We start from the raw sequence: 20,715 nt of genomic DNA, 5'->3' as shown, positions 1-20,715 counted from the left end.
GTGAACCTGGGAGGAAGGGGAGAACAGCGCGGACCAGAAGCTCAGACGTTTATCGAAATGAATGTCTGCTAGTTAGGTTTCCCTGAGGCCCAGAAACAGAGAAACAAGAGAACCGATCATGACCTAATCAAGTACATTTTTACTTAAAAATATAACCAATAAATAAGGAATGTAGTAACCTCACTTCTAACTAATAGACCTAACACAGACAGAATAAATAAAGTTCACAACTATAAACTTTCATGTATAAATTAAGAGTTTTTTCCCCAGTAAGAGCTACTCTTATTCTGGTTTTCATTTTTACACTAAGGAAAACTTCAAACTTAAACTTTCATCTTGAGTGTTTACAAATCCCTGAACTTGTAACCATGTACTACTTTTTCTTTTTTAACCAAAACTTTACTGCTTCGGAATAATAGCAAAGACATTCAGGCACCAAGAAGTAGACATCAGTTTGCCCCTTACACTCTTAATTATCTCTGCAAGATCCAAACATAGCTCTTCACTGGCCAACACGGCAGCATTGTCTCCTTAAATGCCGGAAATTCTTTCCATCAGGTTCGTTCTTTGCCCAAACTCCGACTTCCTTTTCTCTGAGTGTCTCTTTTCAGTTCCAGTCACTACCTCTAGCTAAGTTGTCCAAATTGCACCTGTGTGCAGATGATGCCCAAATATGTAAATCATACCAGGATTCCCACTGTCTAGACCCTCGTAGCCAACTGCTTCTGAACATCTCCCACTGGACAGCCCATCTTTAACCCAGGCTCAATAAACTCCCAAAAGAAATCATCACACCTATTCCAAAATATGTGCTTGTGTGACACCATTTTCCAAGATAATCACTCTCAAAATCTTGATATCACCTTTGCATCATCTTCTTCTTGTCCACACCAAGTAAGTTTTCATGGTCAATAATTGTTTTCCCTCTCGAATCACTTTTGCATAAGCGTCCAACTTTTCATCTATATAGACCCTCCCCATGTTCCAGTTCCTGCTTCTCTCATTGGGACTACTGTTATCATAGCCTTATTGATTTCTGGCCTCCTGTGTCTGCTCCTTTCTGAATCATCTTTCCCTCTGCTCTCTCAGAATTACTTTTCTTTCTCACCCCCACTAAAATTCCCACATATAAAGTTAAAATCCACTCTGCGCCATCTGGTATACACTGGCTCCAGTCTTTTCTTCCAGGTTTTCCTCTTTCTACAGTCCCATCTCATCTTCACCTGTTGACATTATAACCACATCTATATTAGTCAGCAGGGACTAAGTTATGCTGCAGGAAAAAACAAACTCAAAATCTCATTTGCTTTCAACAGAGGTTTACTTGTTTATGATAGCGATTCTTTGGAGTAGTCTTCATATCTACTCCATGTCATCCTCATTTGAGGTTCCAGGTGAAGGAGTCCTCGCCTGGAACTTGAGTCTTGTGACAGAGGGAAAAGAAATCTACAAAATGGCTCTGTAAGTTTCAATGCTTATTTGGGGATTGGTCAACAAGGCAAATGGCCATGCCTGGTATTAACGGGGTAGGACATATAATTATCCCACATGGATGGTCCCAATAGGGAACATCAGCAAGTATTTTGAACAAATAATGCATTCTTTCCCACCATCTTTAGAACTACAGCATAAATCCCACCATGTTTCAGGGTCTTACTTCTAGACCACAGTATCTCAACTCACCACTATTGACACCGTAGGGCCAGATAATTCTTTGTTGCAGGGTTTTGTCCGTGTATTGCAGAATGTTTAACAACATCCCTGACCTCAACCCACTAGACACCACACAAACTCACCCATTCCGCCAATTCAAAATGGCCCCAGGCCTTGGGAAATGTTCCCTGAAGGGGCAAAATCACCCTTAATCAGCAAGCACTGCTCTGGTCTGTGAGTCCTGAAAGAACAGGAACCAGGTCTTAGTCATGACTCACAGCACCAACGACCACAAATGATATCTATGTACTAATTGTTGTAAAATAGAACAGAAATGACAGAACAAAATTTTCTTTATTTAAAAAAGTCAAGGGGGAACACTGTGTCCCAGATTTCTTTGGAGGAAAAAACTATATATAAACTCTAGACACAGAAAGTCCAAAGCTTAAAATCCTGGCTTCACCACTCCCTAAGACTCTAGGAAAGTTGCTTAACCTCAGTTTCTTCATCTTCAAAATGGGTACAAGAGCATTTCCCTTGCAGCTTTGAGGCGATGTATCAGTGTAAACTGCTTGGTGTATGGAACCTGCTGGATAAATGGTACAGTCACCAGCGGCGATGGGGGCGGCAACATTACTCCCTCGTGACAACCGTTAAATAGAGGATGCTTAAAAACTATTTGCCCTTTTGTGTGGAAATGCCAAATGTTACTCCCAGAGAAAGAACAGCATGGTCCCACAAAATACTGCCGACGTCTGTTTCTCCATAAATAAGCCTCGTCATCAAGAAACTTGAGCTCAGCGCTGGTGGATTTGCCATGAAACACATAAGCTTGGATATGAGCAACAGGTTTCTGCGGCACTTTCCTGGATGTCAGCAGAATCTCACAAATTAGGCAAGAAAAGTCCAAAACATATGCCCTCAGCAACTTGCCAAAAACCAATAAAAGGAACCGGTAGTAGAGCCAAAATCAGGGAGGCGGGCAGGCGCGGTGGAGAGCTGCAAACCCCAATAAATTCACATGGAAATGCATTTCACTTGAGGAGCAGCCTGACTACACAAAACCATCTCAAATGATGAAAAGAGCCCTCATAACGCTACATACCATGCCGTCAGAAACATCAAATGACAAACCTCGTCTAGATTCTTTTTTACTCCAGCCATTTGGAACTGGATTTGTTGACAACTCAGTGGTTTTGCATTTTGGAAGCGTAACGCAACATCACAGAACTGGCCTGTTGTGAGACAGTAGCATCTTGCCACATTATCGGGACTTGCAGCGTTTTATATCCAGGTGCAAAAATACCTCTTCTGTTTTCTGGTTACGAAATTCATGGCATGGCGATCTCAAGTTTAAAATACAGGAAAAAAGAACAAAAGTCCCTCTCCGTTTATAGAACAGGCCGTGCGGTCTGTTTTCCAATTAGCATGATTCCCTGTCCAGCAAAACGAAATGTGAAGGGCCTGCGGCTTTGCGTGTTCGGTTTTCTTTTTTTTTTTTTTTTTTTTTTCTCTTTCTTTTAACAGCTCCGTGAGACTTTCAAGCTGGTAGAACGATTGAGATCCGCAGGCCCTGGAGACCGAAAGGCTGGAATCCCCAGCCTTAGCAGCCAACACGCCCCGGCAGCAACGGGAAAGGGTTCGTGTTCCACTGGAGCTAAGATTTCAATCCAAAGGCCATTGTGATTCAAACTGTTCCTTCAGTGAAGCTGGGGTCAGCCAGCTCCAAAGAGTAAGCTTGCGTGACCCTGCGCACGCACACTCCGGGAACCCCGCTGCCCCTGCCCCGCTGCCCCCGGGGCGCGGCGTCCCCAGCTGTAAGCCGATCTCTTCCTCCGCCCCGCCCCCGCGAGCTGGGCCCCGCCCCGCGCTCCCCGGATACCTGCCTGCCATCTGGCCCCAAGGCTGTTCCCTCTCCGCCAGCAGTGTTGTAGTAACCCAATGACTTTTCAGCAACAACACGCTTGACTCAAAAATGTATTTTCTTCACTTGCAACACTTCTACCCCTGCTGGCTTAATGAGCCCCAAAGGGCTGCCTCTGCATCGCTTACTGAATCCTAATTAGATAGTTAAACCGGATAGAAAAAAAAAAAGAAAAAGAAAGAAAAAGAAAGAAAGAAGAAAGAAAGAAAGAAAGAAAGAAAGAAAGAAAGAAAGAAAGAAAACTTCATTTCCGTAGCTATTATATTATGTGCAACTAAAATTCCCCAAGCAAAGCATTCCCACTTTTCAAACTAAATCGTTTCGTTCCAGACTCAGAAAGTCACACTTGCTCTGGTCAAGGTTCTGGGGCTGTCATATATTTCTCAAGGACTGGGAGAGAATAAATACAGAGGTCCTCGTTCATGCATGCGTTTGGCCAGTAAATATTTATTCGGCACCCACTTCGTGCCCTCCATGTGCTGCACACCTGATAGTAAAAAGGTTCTAAGATCTAACTAAAGTGTGACTTAAATATTTGAGACAAACAAATGATAATGACAACAAATACATATGTCTATAATTGAGTCTAAAAATTAGGAACCCATTTGCTTTTATTTTCACGTTCATTTACGCTAACCTCGCTGATTCCGCCGTGGGTAACCGGCCAGACGCATCCACTTCCTTGTGTACTTTTTATTTTATGCACTGTATGACTCGTTCAACTGTGAATAGATTTGCAAAGTGGAATAAAAATTATTTTTCAGGAAGTAGCTTCGACATGCAAAGCAAAAGCAAAGGCCTATCAAGGTGGCTGTTTCTTCAGTGCCGATGCACTTCAATAAAGAAAAACTATTTTAACTGATGGTAAAAATCACAGACAGGAACTCATCTCATTGCTATTCTGGGAGATTTTTAGAGAAAATGGGGGGAGTTTTCAAAAAGACAAAAAGACTTAAAACATTTTAAAGGAGGGAAAACTGGTTTATTTGTTTTTTTCCTTTCTTCCATGTACCCTAAAAAATGCATATTGTTTTCCCATTTCTTCCATATATTTAAAAGATTGTTCAAATTCCCCTAGATATTTTTGATTTGCCCTTATTTTCTCTCTTAGTTGCCAAATCTGTGTCTTTCGTTCTCTTTGGAAAGAAGACTAACAATAATTTAGCTGAGAAAGTGAGTCAGGATTAGATCCTACCTTTTGTTCTTCTCTTCCTTCTCCACTCCTAACTGATTTCTTCAGGGGATCAGTGGATCCTATTGACATTACCAAGCAAAATTTTGGCAAGTCAGTGCCAAGCAAAAGTATCACAGAACAATGTTATACTCTTCTGCACAAACACCAGGTGGAAAAGTGAAACATTTAAACATCTGGAAACTTCCCAGATCATCATTTCACCTGAACAAATTCCATGAATTTTATTAGAAATCAAGTTTTTACTTTTCACCTGGATGTGTGTTATTTTAAGTAGCTGTAGGGCTAGCCAAAATCTTGGCGATCCAACAAGTCCTTCTTCATTTTAGCTTTCTCTAAAAGGAAGGTATTTTTTCATCAGGTCTTCTTGGACAATAACATTAAACGTGGACCATTTTGATGTCTTTCATTGCAGCAGGCTAGGAGGAGAATGGAGTCTCAAGGATGAACTTGATAACGCCCCTCCTTGGGTCATTCTGCCTTGAATCTTTTTCCCTAAGTATCATTAGCAAGTTTAGAGGAACACATACACACACACACACACACACTTCTCAGAGATAAGTTTAAGTCAAATGTCAAGAATAGAACATTATTTTATTATATTTAGTGGCGGTGTCCACTATGGAATTTACCAAAGTGTCTTTGGAAATGTATGTCAGCCTCAGTGGGGCAAATTTCTTTTAGAATATCAGGGGTCGCCGTATTTATGGTTTAATTTTATTGACATCAGAACTTCCTCTAATGATGACGAGAATCCAAACTTGGAAGCGCTCCAGGAAACACCCCATATCCAACTTCCTGAGTCTGAGGGGCAGAGAGAACGCAAACAGGCCTGGGGTGGGCAAGTGCTGCAGTCTGAGCCCTGAGTCCTAGATCTGCAGCAGACAGGAGTCAGTGTAAGAGATCTAGGAAGCCAGGTGCGGTCCCAGGCAAAGGGGCTGATAGAAAAAAAAGGAAGGCAGACTGCTTAATTACGGCTAGAATTGAGGGCCAGGAGGGAAATGCAGTGAGAATGAGAAACCCAGGCGAAGGCAAGCGAGGCAGCTGGCTGTGAACATGGACTAAAGAGAGCTGCAACACCATGCAAATGTCACGGGGCAGCAGGGGCGGCATTCAAACCAGACACCAGAAACGTACGTTTCCAACTGTTTCCAGACCCCACCAGGGATGAGAACACAGCCACCAAGGTCCTGCCAGCCCAGCTCCTCAATGGTTCCAAGAGCAGGCGGGGCTCTATCTGGGGCAGCAGACCTTTGGGGCAGCAGACCTTTAGGGCAGCTCGGCAACCTCTTATCCAAAACCTCTGGGCTAGATGTGTTCTGGAGTTTAGAATTTTCAGATATTAAAAAGCATGCAACCACTTGCAGGAGTTTCCAAAGGCATCCTCCTGAGTGAATAACGCCAATCGCAGATAGTCCCGTAATGATTCCATTTATCTAGCGTTGTTGAGATAGCGAAGTGACGGACAGCAGATCCTGGTTGTCAGCGGTTAGGCAGAGGCAGGGTACTGTGACTCTGACAGGGTAGCCCGGAAAGATCCCTGGGATGAAGTCTTCCGCATCTGACTGTGGTGCTGGTCACACAAACCTACATGGGATAAGACTGCAAGGAACTAAATACACACAGACACACGTGCCAGGAAGTGAGTGTATGTAAAACTGGCCAAACCCAAATAAGATCAACGGATTGTACCAATGTCAATGTCTCAGTTGTGCTACCGTGCTACAGATTTGCCAGATGTTACCACGGGGAGAAATTAGGTGAAAGGTACACTGCATCTATTATTTCTTACGACTGCATATGCATCTACAAGCCTCAAAATAAATTTTTTAAGGGAAACGTTTTAAAAGTCAATAGAGTGCCTATTTGGCGTCTTATGTAACCCTACAAGCAATGTCAAACATACTAATACTTCTTCAGCAAAGTGTGTGATTCTTCACACCAAGTGAAATGCAAGTTATAAAATAACCTTTCATCAGCTCAGGTCAGGTTTTGTGGCTACATGGGTTCAGGTTAAGTCAGGTATTGCTAACAAATCAACCATTGAAAATATTTCCGTTTTTCATAGCTTTTTGGATTTGGAACTACAGATTAAGAATTATAAATCCACATAGAGAAAGGTGTGGATGGATACCACTGACCGATCTGTTTGATAGCTCCTATTTCTCTTTTTCATCTCATATTCTGCAGAGCAAAATCGGGGATTGCAATTTTTTAATAGAATACTTGCATCCAGAAGGTTTGAGGAAAAGATGTTTTCGTGAATCTTTTTGAGAAGTTAGCAGGCAATGCCCAGAAGGGCATATAATGGAGGGAGACTATAGACAGAAAGGCAAGACCTTCAACAGATAAAGAAGATGTGGTTCATACATACAGTGGAATATTACTCAGCCATCAGCAAGGATGATTACCTAACATTTGCATCAACGTGGACGAAACTGGAGGAGATTATTCTAAGTGAAATAAGTCAAGCGGAGAAAGATAATTATCATATGGTTTCACTCATTTGTGGAACATAAGGAATAGCAGGGAGATCATTAGGAGAAGGAAGGGGAAAATGAGGGGGGAATGGAACAAATGGGGAGATGAACCATGAGAGACTATGGACTCCGGGAAACAAACTGAGGGTTTCAGAGGGGAGGAGGGTGGGGGATTGGGCTAGGCCAGTGATGGGTAGTAATGAGGGCACGTACTTCGTGGACCACTGGGTGTTATATGCAAACAATGAATCATGGAACAGTACATCAAAAACTAATTATGTACTGTATGGTGACTAACATAACATAATTTAAAAAATTAAATTCAATTAAAGATGAAAATTTAAAAAAAGAAAAAAAGAAAGTCAAGATGGGCATGGAACAGTAGGGCACTTCCTGAGGCTCTCCCCACGTTTCTCCATAGCACCATTTGTTGTTTGGGAATACATTTTCATGATATTAGAAATTCCTAAATTCAAAAGTAGAATTAACTAGTTTAAGTTATCTACCATTTTGTATCATACACTTCTGTTTCTTCTCACTAGGGTGGAAAATAGAAATTTGACCCTATTTGACATATTCAACCATAATGCAGATACTTCATGGGCAGATAGATTTTTGGAATTAAATGAGGATGGGCATTCAAAATTTGCAAGAGTTCTCATTTCAATCAAATTAGAATTCAAACAAAATGGTAGGATCCGAATTCATTCCCCCTTACCCAAGTCTTCAGGTGTTGTTCTGTGCTATTCTCCACACTGCAGGCAGTTATTCTATTGAACTAGAAAGGTAACCATAGCGCTCTTGGTCTCCTTGGTACACGTAGAATAGTTCTGAGCTCTCTTGGGTGAAGGAAGCCTTTAGTGACCTGGCCACAGCTGATCACCGTTGAGAGTTACCTGTCTCCCCATTTGCCCACTCCAGGCTGTACCTCTACCACTTTCATTACTTTCTGTTTTCTGGAATAAGCCATGCTTCCTTACCCTCGTGCTTTTACACACCTCCCTCCTTCGAATGGAACACTCCATTCTCCCCGTTCTTTATCTGGCCAAATCCGAAAGTCTTGTAATTTTCTAACATTGCCTCTGTCCCCTGGAAGCCTCTGGCATCTTTCCTTTCCTCTATCCAAACTTGTCTAGCTGGAAAGCCCTATCAAAACACTTGTCATGCTGCATTGTACTGTGTATGTCCTAATGTGGGGAACTGAATATTTCTACTTCCCCGGAGCTCAGCACAGTGCCTGGGAGGGAGTAACCATTCAATAAACAAACAAAGAGACAATGATTTGTGTTTGATGAATGGATAAACATATGAATGAAGGTACACATACACATCCCCAAAAAATATCAAACAAAATATCATATAGCTTGTTAGCTTTAAGACCAGCAAGTTACGTAAGCTTTCGGTAACTTAGCTTTCTCAACTGTAGAGCAGGAAAAACGTATTTCTTGCTTCATCGGTAGGATCTATCAGTGCATGTACAACAATTGCAACTTAGCTCATATGTAGGAAGCATTCAGCAAACATTAAAGCTAAAAAGTACAGGTGTACGTTGCGGGAAGCTTTAAATATGCTTTCTTTTCTCTAAGCCATGGAGAGTGTGGGATGTTCTAAGTGAAGGCACATTAAAAAAATGTTGCCATTATGATAGTTAAGTTTATAAATATCAGATTCAAATTTCTCACAACTTATCAAATGTCAAACTATATTTTTTTAAGTATTTATTTATTTATTTATTTATTTTAAAGAGAGAGCACGCATGCGTGAGTTGGAGGAGGGGCAGAGGGAGAGAATCTTCAAGCAGACTTCCCACTGAGCACAGAGCTGGACACAGGGGTCAATCCCAGGACCCATAAGATCATGACCTGAGCTGAAACCAAGAGTCAGATGCTTAACTGACTGAGCCACCAAGGTGCCCCAAACTATATTGTATTTTAATGTTAAACATTATTTTTTTCCTTATTTCAAAAAACCTACAACTACATATAGTATTTATTGGCCTTTAGGTAAGCAGAATATTCAGTTAAACCTTGAGAGATTAGCTCTCTGATCATTTTACAATTGCTAATTCTTTTTAATATAATAACTTGTATTTGAACAAAGTATGTGTTATTATTAGATCATTCAGGTTCAACTGTTTATTCAGCCAGCTCCTCTGTGTCAGGCAATGTGCTAGAGACAGGAAAACTGTGGAATAGTCACATTCCGTGCCTTCACGGAACGTACATGTTCTTAGAGGAACATGGATGTGAGATTCTTCTTGGAAGAAAAGAAAGGTATCACATGAATAAGCATACAATAAAAGAATCCATGAGAAACCAAAGCTGAATAACCCATGTATTGCTAGGATTACATTTAGCTTCAAATAATAGAAACCAAACTATAGTAGCTTAAACATATTATGGTTTTATTGTTTTGTATTAAATGATGTCCAAAAGTAAGCAGTCCAGAGCTTGAAGGGTAACTCTACTAGGTTCAGCAGGGACCCGGGCTCCATCTCTCTTTCTGCTCTACCTTTATGGGTTCTAGCCTCCAAGTCACAAAATGATTGCCGAAATTCCAGTCATCACATCCTGCATCCTGCAGCTTGCAAGAAGAGGAAAAATGCCCGATGTGCATCCCTACCCAATGACCAGTAAGTGACCATTAAGAAAGAAAGAAAAATGGATGTTGGACAAACAGCTAGCAGTCTCCACCATAGTTCAAGAATTAAGGGCCAGGCTATTCACTGGGGCTCAAGAGAGAGCATGGACCTGTCAGTACAAACTAGATGGGTACGAAGTATATCTCTCAAAAAAGAAAGCGGGAGAAAGAAAGAAAGAAAGAAAGAAAGAAAGAAAGAAAGAAAGAAAGAAAGAAAGAAAGAAAGACTGAAAGAAGGAAGGAAGGAAGGAAGGAAGGAAGGAAGGAAGGAAGGAAGGAAGGAAGGAAAGAAAGAGGGGAGGGAAGGAGAGAGGGAGGAGGAAAGAGGGGTGCGTGGGTGTCTCAGTGGGCTAAGCATCTGCCTTTGGCTCAGATTATGATTCCAGGGTCCTGGGATCAAGTCCTGCTTCAGGACTTCCTTCTCAGTGGGGAGCCTGCTTCTCCCTCTCCTTTGCCCCCCTCCACCACTTGCACACTCTCTCTCTCGAATAAATAAAATCTTTAAAAAAAAGAAAGAAAGAGAGTCAGAAGTAGGGAGGGGGGAAGAAAAAAAGGAAGAAAGAAAGTGTATGTGTGGCTTAAGTCATGAAAATTGGGGGGTTTTAGTGAGGAAAGAGCTTTTGATTTCTGTCCAGTACAAAATGAAATTCTCTATTAACCCTGCTTCTGAAATCAAGAAGTCAAAATGGTGCCCAAAAGTCATGCAAGTGAAGGATAAGCTTTGAGTAAGGGGAGAAATAAAATAAGCAAGATGCTTATGAAATTGTGTCAGCCCTTCGTGTCTAGAGAAGGACTAGCTGGGTTGCTGACTCTCTCCTCCCACGCCCCTGGCCAGCCTGCTAATTATATAACACGCGCTCAATAAGTACGTGTTGAATGAATTAGTCACAGTGCACTTTCCCACCGAGACTGGCCATGCCCTCAGATTCCCTCTCACACATGTCTCCAGGCAGCCACTACCAACGGATCAGAGATGTGGTGAGAGGGGAAACAAATCTGCCATCCTCACATGGACTGACACTACGCTCAGCCACCCGTCTGTTCCTCGGGAGCTTCAATATTTACCTCAGTTCTTCCATATTACTGAGAAAATGCTTTTTAGGGGAAAAATGTCAACAGGGCTAAGAGTAAATAAAGGAAGGGAATGTTTTCCTCTTGGCACGGAATATAAAGAGGGATGGTGGTACTTAATGCCTCAGAACCAAGTATGGTAGAGGAGACACATTCCTCCTGTGAGAAAATCCCAAATGAAATGAAAACTTCAATGAAAACATCTGCCTTCCCCACATGTACTTTCCTCCTTGCAGAGCGTGTGTGTTGCATGTTTTAAGAGAGATCAAGATTTCTTTATAATCAGAAAACCCCATTTGCTATTTCTTCTAGATAAATGAAGGTCTGTTGAAGATGATTCTCTGAGAAAAAAAAAAAAAGATCACCTAAAGCATCAGAAATATTTTAAAAAATTCATCTAATTAACGTGTATTAAGTGCCTACTGTATGCACAGAACTGATCCAGGATTGCTTTCATAAGCAAAACTGTCATTGTTTTTGCCTAATAGGGAAATGAGGAAGATAGCCGTTGATCAAATTATTGTATTTATGATTATCTAACTACAAACTGAAGCAAGTCCTCTGAAGGAAAGGGACACAGTTCTCTGAGATCCTAGAATAACATCAGTAATAAACTTTCCTTTTATTTTCATTTCAATGTGTATGTGTTCCAGGGGAAGGAGGAGGGGAAGGAGTAGCAATGAGGGAGCAGCACTTTCAAGGGCCCCGAGGCAGGAAGCAGCATAGCAGGTCCCACAAACTGAAGGTCTATGTGGAGAACGACGGCAAGTGGTTAAAAATGAGGTTGAGAATCAAGCAGAGGGCACCAGCAGGTGCTTGAAGACTATAAATGATTTAAATTTTCATCTTAGCTGCCATCGGAAGGCATTAGAGCGTTTTAGGGAGTAAGTGACATAATCGTGCTTGTGCTGCAGGGTACCTAAAGAGCACTCCAGCATCAGTGTGTTAAATTGAGGTTATTAAAAACATACAAATAAATGAAGTGAAAGATCGGGAGCGAAGAGTGTTGTCGGATAAATTACTCTAGCAACAGCATGAATGATAGTTTTGATAAGGATGAAAATGGACACTGGAGAAACAAATTTGAACAATACCTACAGAAACATAGAGAATGGGGTGAATATAAGACGCATTTAGGTAGTGAAATATAAAGGATGGTGAAGGGAAGGATCTAGAAAGACTCCCGGTTTCTGGTCTGGACGAGTGAGTAGATGGTATTCCTGTTTGCTGTGATCAGGAACACAGGAGGGAGACCAGGCTATAAAAAGCACGTGAGTGATCCTGCCAGAATGGTTGATTTTAAAGTGCTCGAGAAACATCCAAATCTGTACTTTGGAGGAAATTTCACAGATAAATATATCGATTTGGAAAGGATTAAAATAGATAGTAGTTAAAACGGGAAACCTGAATGGATCACACAGGGAGAGCATTCACCATGAACTACAAGAGAACCCTTGGCATCACCACCTACAGGAGAAGCTTGAGGTAAGAGAAGACCAAAGAAAAATTGTATCAAGGAGATTACATGGTTAGAGCATTTTCAAAAATTACCTTGGTAATAGGAGCATATGAGGAGAGGATAGAAGAATCCCTTGGGTTTAGCCATAGGGCACGTTGGCCAAAGCCGTGTAAGTCAGTGGGGGGAGCACCAGAGCGCAGTGGGAAAGAAGGATGCAGGTAGAGTGATTGCAGGCTGTTCTCCAAAGAAGCTCGGCAGGAAAGAACATCATGAGAAAGGGTGAAAGAAAATGATGTAACATCAAGAATGCAGGGTGACTCAGTCGGTTTGAGCTCAGGTCATGATCTTAGGGGTCGAGCTCAAGTTGTGAACTCAGGGTTGTGAGATCGAGCCCCGCGTCAGGCTCTGCACTCAGCGGGGAGTCTGCTTGAAGATTCTCCCTCTCTGCCCCTCCCCCACTCATGCACCACAAGCTCTCTCTGTCTCTAAAATAAATAAATAAATCTTTTTTAAAAAGAATGCAGGCGTCTTCACAATGAGCTATCACCTCACACTTGTGAGAATGGCTGTTACCAGGAAGACAAGAAATAGCCAGTGTTAGCAAGGGTGTGGAGAAAAGAAAAACTTTGCACACGGATGGTGGGAATGTAAATCCGTGCACCCATGGTGCAAAACAGTGTGGAAATTCCTCAAAAAGTTAAAAATAAAACAACCAAATGATCCAACCATTCCACTTCTGGGTACTTACATCAAGAAAACAAGAACACTAATTTGAAAACATACACGTTCATGTTGTGTTGTTTACAACAGCCAAGATATGGAAACAATCTAAATGTCCATTGATGGATGAATGGGTAAAGAAGATGTGCATACACGCCGGAATACCACCCAGCCATCCAAAAGAATGAAATTTTGCCACTTGTGACAATGTGAATAGGCCCTGAGGGCACTATGCTAAGTGAAATAAGTCAGATAGAAAAAGACGAATACCAGGTGATCGCGCTTCTATGTGCAATCCGAAACACAACAAACAGACAAGCTTAACTGAGCTAACGGCGTTAGAGGACAGATTGGTGGTTGCTGAGGTGGGGGGTGGAGGTTGCGTGAAATGGATAAAGGGGCTTAAAAGGTGCACATTTTCACGTACAAAATGGATGGGTCACAGGGATGTAACGTATAGCATGCTGACTACAGTTAATTTCACTATAATGAATATTTGAAAGTGGCTAGGAGATTACATAATGAAAGGTCTCTTCAAGAAAAAAATTACAACTGCATGATGACAGACATTAAGTGGACTCTTTGTCATGGTCGTTTCACAATATATACAAATATCAGATCATGTTGTACACCTAAAACTAATAGAGTATTAGATGTCAAGCATACCACAACCAAAAAGAAAAGAAAAAAGAGAAGAAGAATGCGGGAGCCTTAAGCATGTTGATAGGCTGCAGGGAAAAGTAGAGGAGACAATGTCATCAGACAGAGCTCGACTGCTGATGAGTCACATGCTATCTGTGTCCAGACACTGTTTCTAATTCCACCTGAGTAGCCATGCCTTCCTGAACAAATTAATGATCCTTACTAAGCTTCGATCTTTTCATATGGAAAATGTCAATAATAATGGAAGCACCTGTATGGCTGTTAGGAGGTTTAGATAAGATAAATAGCTTAATGGAGCGCCTGGGTGGCACAGCAGTTAAGCGTCTGCCTTCGGCTCAGGGCGTGATCCCGGCGTTATGGGATCGAGCCCCACATCAGGCTTCTCCGCTAGGAGCCTGCTTCTTCCTCTCCCACTCCCCCTGCTTGTGTTCCCTCTCTCGCTGGCTGTCTCTATCTCCGTCGAATAAATAAAAATAAAATCTTAAAAAAAAAAAAGATAAATATCTTAATGTCTGTTCAACCAGTGATCTCTGTGATTACCATTATGCATAAAATTAAGTGACAAAATAAAAAAGCAGTAATGGTAGCAGTAATGACAAAAGACATAGTTGATAAGATCATGGAAACAGAAAGTTATGCATTAGAAGAGTTAAATAATTGTTCCTAAATCACACAATGAGAAAAAAAGGAAATTGGATGACTAGCAATTTGATGAATATTACCAAAAATAGCAGACATTCTGCAAAATCAGATTCTAGTCCCAACATCGCTGTGGGAGCTAAGTAACTGTATCGCTAGGAACACAGCCAGGCGCAGAGCAAGCGCTGTTAACTGCTTGGTTGTCGTGTTCGTTCTAGTAGGAGAGCTAGTGTTTCAGAGTAAACTTGGGTGCTTTGTTTAAGGCAGTGTGGTCTCATCTGTTCCCGTACCTTCAAATATTACCTTCATGCTGGATAAATTCCAAATCTATGTGAGAACCCCCACTTCTCTCTTCATTTATATTCTCACATCATAACTTGCTGATACCTCACTAACATCTCAAACCCAAATAATCTAAAATCAAAATCACATTTTTTAAAGATTTTATTTATTTGTTTGTCAGAGAGAGAGAGCTAATGAGAGAGAGAGCACAAGCAGGGGGAGCAGCAGGCTCCCCGCTGAGCAAGGAGCCCGATGTGGGGCTGGATCCGAGGACTCTGAGATGATGACCTGAGCCGAAGGCAGATGCTTAACTGACTGAGCCACCCAGGTGTCCCCAAAATCACATTTTTAAAATTCAATTATTTTCCTCATAAACACAGGTATCTATTTGGTTGATGATAGCAATCATGGGGACATAGTTAGTAGTTGGAGAAGGATGGGGAGAAAAGTGAAGAAAGAGAAAAAAGATTGAGAGGAGTAAAGGAGGGAAAGGAAGACAAATGTGAAGTAGGGACAAGAGAAGTGATGATTCCTTAACAATATCTAAAATCTTCAAATCAAACCAATGTTCTAAACCAGTAAAATGTAATGTCTTGCTGTTTTTTACTGGGAATAGTCAAACTCTCTCAGTTGACTGATTCCACTTATTCATCCGTGCAGCAAATGTTCATCAACCAAAGTTTATAAGAATAGCCCTTCAACAGATGACTGGATTAAGAAGATGTGGTCCGTATATACAATGGAATATTACTCAGGTATCAGAAAGAACGAGTTCTCAACATTTGCTGCAACATGGACGGCACTGGAGGAGATAATGCTAAGTAAAATAAGTCAAGCAGAGAAAAGCAATTATCATATGGTTTCACTCATTTTTATGGAACATAAGAACTAGGAAGATCGGTAGGAGAAGAAAGGGATAAAGAAAGGGGGGTAATCAGAAGGCGGAATGAAGCATGAGAGACTATGGACTCTGGGAAAACAAACTGAGGGCTTCAGAGGGGAGGGGGTGGGGGAATGGGATAGACTGGAGATGGGTAGTAAGGAGGGCACGTATTGCATGGTGCACTGGGTGTTATATGCAACTAATGAATCGTTGAACTTTACATCAAAAACCAGGGATGTACTGTATGGTGACTAACATAATATAATAAAAAAATATTATTATTTAAAAAAAAAAAAGAATAGCCCTGGATGTATCACCAGAAAGCAGGAAGAGTGTGGACCACAGTCCTTCCCCTCGAGTCACTATTAGCTTCTTTACGAAAATGAGAAGTTATCCAAAAAATCACCAAAGTTCAAACTATGGAGTGACACTCCCAGGTTTACTGATGGTTCAAAGGTAAGCAGAGATACCATTCAGCAACTTACATTTTGAGTTTCTCCGTGAAGAACTCTAAACAGGGGGCACCTGGGTGCCTCAGTTGGTTAAGCATCTGCCTTCAGCTTAGGTCATGATCCCAGGGTCCTGGGATCAAGCCCCACATTGGGCTCCCTGCTCAGTGGGGAGCCTGCTTCTCCCTCTGCCCTTCACCCTGCTCTCGTGTTATCTCTCTCTCTCTCTCTCAAATAAATAAATAAAATCTTTAAAAAAAAAAGAACTCTAAACAGATTGGCATCCAATGAATGTTTCTTGAATATGGCAATGAATGCAGTATGGTGGCTCAGTCCTTCCACAAAATCCACTTTGTCCACTTCTTTTTATTTATGACGTAGATGGCATTCACATCCTGGCCTTCTGAGCACATGTGTGAGTTCTGCGAAATAAATTACCTCTATTAGGAAAATAAACTGAAAATGAGACCTTCATTTTACCTTCCCTCCTGCTCTAACATCAATGGGACCTTTTTGAAGTTTGAGGCTATCACAGCAGTTTACAGCTTACATCGTTTGATTACCTAATTACAGGCATTTCACACTTTTCCTGAGTTGGAAAGAAGCGTAATCTAAAGAGTAAGGCAATAACCTTCCTTTAAAATAAATCCTAAAAAAAAAAAAAAGAAAAAACTGCTGTAAAAAAACAAAACCAAAACAAACAAACAAACAAAAAAACAGGTTGCATTTCATACATATAGTTTATTTGTTGGATTTTCAAAGAATGTGACCACTACCAATTCAAGGAACTGAACTCTCTTACTATGTGAGGGGCAGGGTAACATAATGTATTAGATGATGGAAGAGTGAAGGTTTGGGAAGCAGACCATTACTTCCAAATGCCAGCTCTACCTCTCTCTCGCTCTGTGACTTGACGATACATACTTTTCTTTCCTTTGGCTTTATCATCTTTAAAATGGGAACAAAATCTTTATCTTGTAGGATTATTTAGAGGATTAAATACACGTAAAGTGGTTTGCACATACCACGTTCTCATTAAATGTAAGTTCTACGGACAGGGTTGCTCTTCTCACAGTCTCCAGGAGAGGAAGGTATGCAGCGCACGGCCCCGCGAGTGCTGCAGGTGAACTCGGCCTGTTCTCTGGAAGCAATCAGGAGGGAATGAGAATTCTACACAGAGAACTCAAAAGCAGTTTCAGAGAAGAGGTATAACATTTGATTCTTCTACTCAGGCTGTGTCCACTATTTATATGGTATTACTCAGACACAGAATTCCACATGAATAGAGCTTATTTAATGTTCATATACCATATTATGATATTTAGCTACTGTTTGCTTATAAACATATGATCGATTCCATCAAAATGGCCAAAACTAGGGAGCCTCAGGGGCTCAGTCGGTTAAGTGTCTGAGTCTTGATTTTGGCTCAGGTCATGACCTCAGAGTGTGAGATAGAGCCCCACGTCAGGCTCCACATTCAATGGGGAGTCTGCTGGGGATTCTCTCTCTCTCTCTGCCTCTGCCCTTCCCCCGCTTGTGCACTCGCTGTCTCTCTTTCTCTAAAATAAATAAATGAAATGTTTTTTAAAAAAAATGGCTAAAACTTCCGGTTTAAGGATGGAAATCTGATGTGCCTTATACATTTTCTCTTCTCTCTAGTGGGTCTTACTCCTCCCTGCCCTCTCTTTCCCTCTTCTCTCTGTCCTTCTCTTCCTTTTTCCCTTCCTACCCTCTTCCTCCCCCACAGGACACTCGCCAGCCTAGATCCTTCAGCATGGCTCCAGGATTGCGTTCAAGATGTTCCCCGCAAGACAGGTAGGACAAAGTCTTGCAGCAGATAGCTGCGGTTGCTTGTCTGGCTTCTGTGTTTCTTCCTGGGGAGACAGAGGGGATAGAATGCCAGTAAAGGGAGTTATCTTCAATGCGCCAAATTTTATGAAACTCTTTCCTACCACTGAGCCAATCAAATCTGGCTTTTCCCATTACTTGAGAACTATAGGGTGTGCTAGGCTAAAAATAAGCCTAGACATCCATAGCTAATCCTCAAATATCTGGCTCCTGAGCATATTACCTTATGTAGTTTTTATGGGGTGATGTCCTTGCAGACAGGATTAAATTAGGGATTTTGAGATGGGGAGATTATTCTGGATTATTTGGGTGGACCTTAAGTGTGACCACATGTATCCTTGTAACAGGGAGGTAAAGGGAGACTTTGCACACACCGAGGAGGCAGCCGTGTGACCACAGAGCAGAGACGAGTGGTAGAGCCACAAGCCAAGCAAAGACAGTGAGCACCAGAAGCCACCCTGAGCCTCCAAAGGGAGCATGGCCCGATGACACCTTGATTTCAGCCCAGGGAAGCTCATTTCCACTTCTGGCGTTATGACTCGTGAGAGAATCGATGTCTGTCGTTTCAAGCCACCCGGTCTACCGTGATTCGTTACAGCAGCCACAGAAACTAATACACTGGGCTGCAAGGGACCCTTGCCCTGTCCTCAAACGTGCTTTTAAATCCCCGGGCTTCCACCTTGGCAGGCTGTCAGTACTTATAAAAAATGGATGTTAAGCAAAAACATTTTTGTTTAATTTTAATCCTGAATCACTTGCCCTTATTTCCTTTACATTGTACAGACACTCCTACTTCTGACATTATTGTTCCCTTTCCTATTTGTAGCCCCCCCATCTGTACACCTGCATAACCCCTATTAAGTGTGATCTGGATTTCCCCTCGCCTATTTTGTTTTGTTGTTGTTGTTGTTGTGTAAAAATTTTATTTATTTATTTGAGAGAGACAGTGTGTGCACAAGTGGGGAGGAGAGGCAGAGGGAGAGGGAAAAGCAGACCCCCCGCTGAGCAGGGAGCCTGATGTGGGCTCGATCCCAGGACCCTGGGATCATGACTTAAGCTGAAGGTAGACGCTTAACCTACTGAGCCACCCAGGCACCCCTCCACTTCTCTCTTTTGGCTTTGGCCATAGAATGTTCTAGTTAGCCCAGCCTCTCATGCCTAACATATGGGGAGTGCACACAACCTTTGGAGCAGGGCCAGGCTTCTTTTGGTTGCTTTTGAATGATCTCCTATCACCTGGGTCTTCTGATCTGCTTAAAATCAAAACACGATTAGATGGCAGTGTCTCCATATCCTAATTTCTGAATCATTTTTAATTCTTCTGAAAATTTTCTGGGCTTATGTATCTCCAAATAGAATCCTGGCTCATGCAATACCATATTGAATAAGGCCTATGGTCACTTGAAGGTTAATATGGCATCATATTTTTCTAACCTTCCAACTTGAAACAAAATGAATAAAAAACTGAAGTCTTTGTGCAATCTGGTAAACCACCTGTGGTAAGCCATCCAGAATAATGACCAATGAACACAGCTGTTAGAATTATATGAGAATTCCTGTTGCTTTAAGGACTAGGGTTCTCCAAGTAGATACTTCGTAATTTGTTGATGAATGAATGGACAGCTGAAAAACTAAATTTTAACAAAGTATTTACTCCACTGGATTAAGTATTTAAAATCCAGATTGCATTTTTGGGGCACCTGAGTGGCTCAGTCATTAAGCGTCTGCCATCGGCTCAGGTCATGATCCCAGGGTCCTGGGATTGAGTCCCACATTGGTCTTCCTGCTCGGCGGGGAGCCTGCTTCTCCGTCTGCCTGCCACTTCCCCTGCTGTGCCCTCTCTCTGTCAATTAAGTAAATAAAATCCTTAAAAAATAAATAAAATAAAATAAAATCCAAATTGTGTTTTTATAAAAATTTACTTCAAAAAATGACCCTTTGTAATTTCTGCAAAGGACCACTCGAGTTCTTTGATGTTTAATATCAAGAATGAAAGGAGACCCTTTAGTTCTCATTAAATCCTAAAGGCAGGTCTTAAAAGCAGAGGGGAAAAGTACTTAATGCAAGAAAAGGTGAGATTGCTCTGAAAGGTTCGGATCATCTGAGTCCATCCCTATCTCCCCTTTAACCCACCCTGCATATGCACAGTGCAGCCATAGATGCCATTACCTTTTAATAGTCTGACCCTTAATGATGAATGGACACACTGAAGAAATAACCACATGGTCCTGTCTATATTCAGTTAATTGAGGGTAACTATTCTGCTAGTTTGGAATTTGCAGAACAAACAACCGGTTCTATGATTGCACTTTTCATGAGCAGACAGTGAATCCAGAGTAGCAGAAAATATCTTGAAGCTACATCCAATGAGGTAATTACCTAAGGAAGATGGCTATCCAGAGGTGGAAACAGTAATAAATCAGGCTTAGGATTTGGATTTAACTTCTTAATTAATTTTAATTGAAATTTAATAACTCCATACAGATGAGAAAAGTTCTGAGAAAAAAACGTTCTAATTCTTAAAATTATTTTGGAAAACAAACATGAGAAATTGAATAGGCAAGAAGATTCCTTGCTTAGTGGAAAATTACTCCACATTTCTCTGTAAAGCAGATGGAAAAGCACAGTATACTATTTCCAGCAATAAATGTGAGCTAATTGCTCCTAAGACCATATTTTCCCCAACGGTAAGGTCCTCTCAGTAAATACCAACTGTCCGAAGTTAATTTCTTTTAAACTAGCATTTGTTTTTCTGCAAACAGCAAACTCATTACAAAGAATCCAAAGTTCAGGGACTCAGTGCAGCCTTCTC

This window comes from Ursus arctos, unplaced genomic scaffold (assembly GCF_023065955.2).
Source record: "Ursus arctos isolate Adak ecotype North America unplaced genomic scaffold, UrsArc2.0 scaffold_9, whole genome shotgun sequence".
Classification (NCBI taxonomy): Eukaryota; Metazoa; Chordata; class Mammalia; order Carnivora; family Ursidae; genus Ursus; species Ursus arctos.
The sequence above is the reverse complement of the archived record's forward strand: the minus strand, read 5'-3'. Positions refer to the sequence as shown.